Below are 7,827 nucleotides of genomic sequence, written 5' to 3' on the forward strand. Positions count from 1 at the left end.
TTTCATAGGAGGTGGCTCTACAATGGAAAAAACCCATGGTAAGTGGAACTCTAACTTTCATTAACTTTGATATAACATTTCATTTCTCTTGCCTGTGGGTAAAACACAATCATCTCAATGAGTCAGACTATAAAGAAATCCATGTAAAGAAATCCGTATTAAGACAAGTTGAGATTTTATGTAACAGTGGGATGGCGATTTGGCTGTTCTAGATGGTAGACTCCAATCTCATTGCTGTCCAGTAATAAGTGCCTGATAGCTGCCCTTCCAGGTGATTTTCAGAGGCTGGAATGACCTAGGAGAGAGGTCATCATTTTCCTTCAGAACAGGTGGTAGGTATCAACCACCAGGCACTGTAACTCTCTATTGACATCATTGGTCATTGACGATGACATTGGTCATCGTCACAGAGGAGCAAGGTTTTCTCTTCTCTATTAACTTCAGCAGTGTGACTGTTTTACTTAATTACTGGTGCCCTGTTGGGATGTTGGTAATGTGACATTTTATTTCCATTTTATCAGGTTTCTCACACCTATTCTGGTTTTCTTTGAGATGAAAATTAGTTTTATGCTGATAGGATTTTCCAGGAATTAAGGTTACCGTGCTCCAGCCTGTGTAATCTTTCATTAGACAAGTACCCAAGCAGATGATCAACATCCTGAAATTCTAAGAAAGAAGAGAATAATGAACTTCCATGACCATGATTCAGAATGCAGGCAGTAAAAGAAAAAAGGTAATTTGGTGTTTCAATGGCTATGACTGGCAGCCCAGGGCTAAGAAGCTGGGCTGCAGTCCCAAGAGCAGGCAGTTTGGATCCACCAGCAACTGTGTGGGTTTGCAGATGGATTCTCTCCTTGTACGATTAAATGCACGTGAAAACCTTCCGTAGGGTCAGGGGTGACTCAGTTCCATGGCATATAGTTAACAAAACCATTTGTACACGGGTTTAGGCAAAATGTCATACTTCTTCTTACTTGCATACTCATTAAAACAAAACATAACAAAGAAGAAAAGCAATTTGTGTAGGTTGAATTCACGGAGGTGCCGTTAAGTTGCTCGGTCAATCCAAAACTGGCATCTGAACCACCAGCTGCTCCAAGGAAAATGAGCAATATTCTTCCATGTGACTTCCAGTGAAAACAGAAGGAACAGTCAATTATTGCTTGGTCCAAAATTGATGGCAATGAGCCTAGCTGAAAAGAAGATTAGATAACGGAGAACTCTTGAACACATATTTGATGATTCAAAAAAATAGAACTCACAGCGGTGGAGTTGGAACTGCCTCTTAACTGACTTTCTAGGGCTTTCAGGGAGCTTTGTTGGCGCAGTGGTTAAGAGATGCACTGCAAGCCTTAAGGAACACAGTTTGAGGCCACCAGCTTCTCCCAGGGAGAAGGATGGGAAGTCTCCACCAGTGCGATTAACTGCCTCTGAAAACCTGCTGGAGGGTCAGTTTATGGGTTGGCTCCGACATATGGTATTCACGTGGGCTTTCAAATGAAGTGAATCACATGGGAGGAGACTGTCCACTTTTCTCCTGTGAAACAGCTAATGATTTGATTTATTTTATTTTTTTTTTTTGCCTTTGGATTTTCAGCACAAGTCACACTTGACTGCTGAGCTTAAGATTGTTCCATATTCAGTACATGAAAATGAGGTGTTCCCTCATTGAAACCGTTGATGTGGTATGAGAAAAGACTTCTCGGTTACGTCTAAACTGACTCTCAAAATAGGGTTTCTCTCTGGTATCAATTTGCTGATGGAAGAGTCAGCTCCAGCTTTCGACCGAAACTTTTTCGACATTCAGTACACACACAGGATTTCTCTCCAGTGTGTTAACTTGTGAATCAGGAGACATCCCTTCTTACTGAAAACTTTTCCATACTCGGTGCACACATACAGTTTCTTCTCGTGAGTTCCCTCCTGGAAAGTGAGCCCAGCATTATAGATGAATCTTGTACCACACTCACCACATTTAAAGGATTTCTCTCCTGCACGACTCTGTTGTTTCTCTCCACTGTGAGTTTGCTGGGGATAGTGAGCCCTGCCTCCTGGATGAAATCCTGTACATCACATTTTTAGGTTTTCTCTGCTCTATGAGTTCGCTAATGCACAGTGAACCCACCTTTACTGATAAAGCATTTTCCACATTCTCTGCATTTATAGGGTTTCTACCCAGTATGTGTCCTCTGATGTGGTGTGAGTGCTCCTGGCTGGGAAAATGCTTTATCACATTGACCATATTTATAAGGTTTCTCCCCAGTATGAGTTCGCTGATGGACAGTGAGGTCATGGTTCCTGGTGAAGCCTTTGTCACAGTTCTTGCATATGAAGGGCTTCTCCCCCGTATGACATTGCTGGTGTATGGTGAGTTTTGACTTCCAGATGAACTCTTTACCACACTGACCACACTTAGATGGTTTCTTTCCACTATGTGTTAGCGTGTTGGTACCGAGGGGTCCCTCCTCACTGAATTCTTTTCCACAGTCAGCGCTCACATTATGGTTTTATTCCACTATGTGTTTGCTGGTGATTAATGAGGTGTCCCTTCTGACCGAAACTTTTCCACACTTGGTACACACGTACGGTGTCTCCTCGTGAGTTCCCTCCTGGAAAGTGAGTCCAGCATTATGGATGAATCCTGTACCACACTCACCACATTTAAAGCATTTCTCTCCTGCACGACTTTGCTCCTGCAGAGTGAGGTCACTCTTTCTGAGGAAGCCTTTCCCCCATCTGTTGCATAAGCATGATTTCTGCCTTGTATAAGTCCACTGGTGTCTAATGAGTTTTGACTTCTCAAGGAAACCTTTGCCACATTCACTGCATTTATAGGGTTTCTCTCCAGTGTGAATTTGCTTGTGACGAAATAAATGTGCCTTATTACTGAAAGCTTTTCCACACACGTTACACATGTAGGCTCTCTCCCCGGTATGAGTTTGCTGATGGACAGTGAGGTTACACTTGGTGATGAACCCTTTTCCACACTCCCTGCACACATAGGGTCTCTCCCCGGTATGAATTCGCTGATGGAGAGTGAGGTGACTTTTTCTGATGAAGTCTTTTCCACACTTCCTGCATATATGTGGTTTCTCCCCTGTATCAATCTGCTGATGGACAACGAGGTGACTCTTTCTCATGCACCCTTTCCCATACTACCTGCACATACGCGGTTTCTCCCCTGTGAGTTTGCTGATGAATCGTGAGATCTGACTGCCAGGTGAAGTCCTTCCCGTAGTCAGAACATACATGGGATTTCTGTATCATGTGACTTTTTGGATTTCTGTGGAGTTTGCCCATCATGCCATGGGATTTCAACTTTCAGGGGAAATCAGTCCAGTCCCAAAAATGTTCACAGTCACCAAGGTGCAAGGTTTTCTCATCTCCATTAACCTCAGCAGAGTGTTTTACTTAACTGCTCCTTCTCCGATGGACTTTGGTAAAGTGAAATTTGATTTCACAGTTCCCACAGGTAATTCGACTGTACCATTATTTCCCATGAAATGAAAGGCAGTTGTGTGCACATGATGAGTATCTTCCAATGAATTAAAGTTCCCATGTTTCAGTCTGTTCTATTTTCTTTCATTCGACAAGAGCTCAAGCAGGCGATCATTAGCTTTCTGGGATTCTAGAAAAGAATGTAGTTCAGCTGTAGTTGCTGGTCCTCTCCTGAAGGTCTAGCTTGTGCAAGAATTTCTGGCTCCGAGAACATACAAGCATTCTGGTTTGTTTGTTTGTTTGTTTGTTTTAAAAAGAAAATCTCTGTTGCTGGTAAAATGCTCTCATTTCTGCTGCTCAACCTACTCCATTTAAACCTGGTGGAATGACAAAACTCACCACCGCTTGCTGGATGGACAAACATATTCTGTTTGAATATTCTTACCAAACACGATGGCAAAGTCTAGGGTTAGGAAAGCCATTTGCAACAAGAGACCCACTACATCACAGGACATCCTCTGCCTTTTCCAGCTACTGTCCTCTCTATTTGAAGGATAAATTTTCCCCAAGAATCAACTTTCAAGTAACGACATTCATGAAAGCATGTAAGCCAACTAGGTCGCACCTTTTCCTTTATCTGCTCTCCTCCCCATTTTAAATGGTCAGTTTCTGAATTGCTCATCCCTAGAGACCTACATACCACAGCAACTGACTCCCCAAAACCAAACGTATATATCATGGAGAAAGAGCAAACAGAGAGCCTCCTGGAGGCAAAGATGACACAGCTCCATCTCTCTTAACTGAGACAAGTGGCTCCAAGTCTATTCCTTGGTAGGAACTTTGGAGAGCAGAGTTACGTCAGATTTCAGCAGCACAGGAAGAAGCCTGGGATTGCTGATGATTCTCTCACCTTCCCGAGGTTATAGGAGGTCAACCAGACACCCCACAGACATCTGGCAACAGCCCCGGGTCCCAGCGCACAAGATTCTGGTGCTTCTTATTTCCCACAGTTTTGTGATAATAATGCTCCGGAGAAAGGACACTGACCTCCATCACCACGAGATTAAAGTGAAGTTGGACCTGATGCCCCTCTGATTTCTATTCCCAGACTCCACCTTCACAGTCACTATTAAAATGTGAACCCAGGCACTGCATTTGGGGGGAAAATAGCACCTCCAAGCTGTTATGCTAAAAATCAAAATGGAGGTTGAAAGTGAAGTCAAAAATCCCGTGTCAGGATAATTTCCAAAATCAGAACTCAGAAAATCCTATGTCAGGACATTTTCTGAAACCAGAAAAAAACTATGTCACGACATTTTTCTGAAACCAGAACTCTGAAATGCTATGTCAGGACATTGCCCAGAACCAGTTTCCCAAGACCAGAAACTCTATGCCCCAATGAGCCTCTGCAACAACCCCATATAAACACCCTAAACCCAACCATCAGAATGGATGATGAAGAGATTGAGATCGTTTGCGGCTTTAGTTCATTTGGCTCCACAGTCAACATTCTTGGCACCAGCAGTCAGGAAATTAAAAGACGTATTGCCATGGGAAAGTGTGCTGTTAGGGACCTCTCCAAAGTACTGAAGAGCAGTGGTGTCACTCTGGAGACTAAGGTACGTCTAATACAGGCCATGGTCTTTGCTATCACTTGTTATGCATCAGAGAGTTGGGAGAATTGATGCCTTTGAGCTGTGGTGCTGGAGAAGTACTGAAGGTACCATGGACTGCTAGGAAAAACAAATTCATCCCGGAGAGGGTGAAACCAGGCTGTTCCTTGGAGGCAAGGATTCTGAGGCTTCATCCAATATACTCTGGACAGGTTACAAGAAGGTACAGGTCCTTCGAGAAGGACATCATGGTTGGGAGGGTGGAGGGACAGAGCAGGAGGGGAAGGCCCTCTATGAGGTGGATTGATTCAGTGACTGGGATAATCGGGATGGAGTGTCGAAGACAGTGCGATTGGCACAGGACAGAGCAGACTTCAGGGCCGTTGTATACAGGGTCGCTATGAGTCCCAAGTGACTCCAAGGCATTTAACAAGAAGCAGCAGTGCTACTCCCCCTGCTGAGTTCCCAGGCGCAGTAAACTCTGAGAAATGTTTCTACCTTCGGCTTGGTTCTTGGCTTCGATCTGAAACCTTTCACAAGCCCGATCGAGCCGCGGGATCCCCAAAAGCCCCGGATCCCCCTGTATTGCAGCCCCACGTGGGAGCCTGGAGGTCTCCTTCCCGCCACTTCCGCCCCCGGCGCTCCCGTGGGAACGTCACGTCCTCACATCACAACACCCACACAGAGACATCGGCCAATTTCAAGAACAAAAGATGGAAACTGACCCGTTTAGGGGCTTTCCTTCGATTATTATTTAGGAACAATTCAACCTCTGAGAGAGTCTGAATGTCAGAAAGTCCATCTAGCATCTCCATTGACCCGCTTCCTACGTAAGACACGCCCGAGTACGGTGGCCGACAAGGCTCCAGAATCCTTGACGTTCCGCGAACGCGAACCCGCTCAATGCTGCATGACACAATCACTGCACGAACTAAGGAGCCCCAGTTCTCTTTCCAGAACGTGGTGGTTCAAGCCAGATCTTCTAAAGCCTCAACAGATCACGTCAACGACCTGCAGTGTCTCTTCCTTCTGGAGCTTTCATGTAGAGTGAAGGCGAAACCAGCAAACATTTCCCTTGGGAGGTAATGTGGATGCTTCTGCTCAGGGCTGAGGTTAGGGGCTGTCATGTGGAAACACGTGACATATGCCACTCTGGGGGCCCTGTCACAGAAAGCTGTGGTCAGAAGGTTCGAAGACAGTGGCTGATCTTCCGAAGAAAGGGGACAGTCTTTTCCCTTGTGATTTACTGCCCACTGAAAACCTACCAGTCAGCTACGGGCTGATTCACAATTAGAAACGAGATCAAGGAAGCTGGCCCCTTCCCAGTGTCCTCCACCTTCACAAAATAATTTTTCTGGCAGTCTTTAATGGAAGGCAGAAAAAAGGAAGTTCATTTTGAAAATCAGTAGGTGATTCAGCTTGTCCATCTCAAGGTTCATTACTTGGAAGAATAAAGCCGAGTAACCTAGTCAAGACCAAATTTATTTTCTAATTACTATTTCTTGAATGACAGCAATCTTGTATTTGCTGAACTCAGTGTTGCTATGATGCTGCGCCATAGCCTTGTCCGTAGTTCTAGTCTTGTCAAAACCCTAATGGTTACCCATGATGTACAATGTTTGGAGGAGCTGCTGTTAGGGATCTCTCCAGAGTGAAGAGCAAGGATGTCAACCTGGAGACTAAGGTGCACCTGATCTAGGCCAGGGTCTTCACAATTGCTTCCTATGCATCACAGACCTAGACCATGAGTAAGGACAGAAGACAAATTGATACCTTTTACTTGTGCTGAGGATTACTCAACACACATACCATGGAATCCCTAAAGATCAAGCAGGTGTCTTCTGGAGATGGTGAAAGCAACTTGCTCCTTCAAGGCAAGGATTTTCAATCATCATCTCAAATACATTAGAAAGGACACCATGCTTGAAAGGGTGGAGAAACAGCACAGGAGAGGAAGACCCTAAATGAGATGGATTGACACAGTAACTGGGGTAATGGGATTAATGTATGTGAGACAGTCTGGCTCAAGGTACAGCAAGGTTCTCAGTTACTGTGCATAGGATTGAGTTGCAGGCCACTAGCTGGCACGTAACAACAAACTGAGTCCAGCTGGGCAATTTTAAATACAAATTTTTCTCTCACACAGACACAATTAATGAAGTTTAAAGAAGTTTGTATTAAGAAAACATTTTTACAAATCATTTTTATTCTGATGACTGCATAACCAGATTGAGTTGCTACTGCTATTGGCGCAGAATAGCCTGATAAGAATCTTTTCTTTCATATAAGATGGGTAACGTGCAAAGCTGTACCAAGTTTTAAAGGGTGGCACATGTTAAACAAATGCATGGCCACCCAATCATCACGCCCATGAACTGGAAAAGGATCCTGCTCTGGGTATTTTAATATAAATAAAACACATAAATAGAATGTTTGGAACCTTTAGCTGTGCTAGCAACTTCAGTAAAAAGGATCCCAGTGTTACCATGCTGAGTTGGCATCTAAAGAAATTAACCACATGGTTTAGCCCAATTGGCCATACTGATCTAGAGATGATTTTTTTTTAATTTATACAGGGATAATGCCCTGTATTAAGTAGGTAAGATCTTATCTACATAAGTTGGATTACAGAAAATAATAAAGGATTCAGGGAAAAAAACCCAAGAACAAACAATAGTAATAAAAATAATGGATTTATTAAAAATATAAAAATTCGGGAAGCTCTGGTGGCCTAGTGGTAAGGAGCTGCAACTACAATCCCAGAGGTGCATGGTTC

General features: G+C 43.9%; 2 pseudogenes; one reads left to right on the forward strand and one right to left on the reverse strand.

The window, feature by feature from the left end:
- Positions 1 to 2,105: 2,105 nt before the first annotated feature.
- LOC102851632 lies at positions 2,106 to 3,140 on the reverse strand (annotated as a pseudogene).
- A 289-nt stretch (positions 3,141 to 3,429) lies between these two features.
- The window catches only part of LOC102852041, a 6,068-nt pseudogene continuing 1,670 nt past the window's right edge, over positions 3,430 to 7,827 (forward strand).

The sequence above is a fragment of the Elephantulus edwardii genome, unplaced genomic scaffold (genome assembly GCF_000299155.1).
Source record: "Elephantulus edwardii isolate Elephantulus edwardi_28Jun2011 unplaced genomic scaffold, EleEdw1.0 scaffold00208, whole genome shotgun sequence".
NCBI lineage: Eukaryota > Metazoa > Chordata > Mammalia > Macroscelidea > Macroscelididae > Elephantulus > Elephantulus edwardii.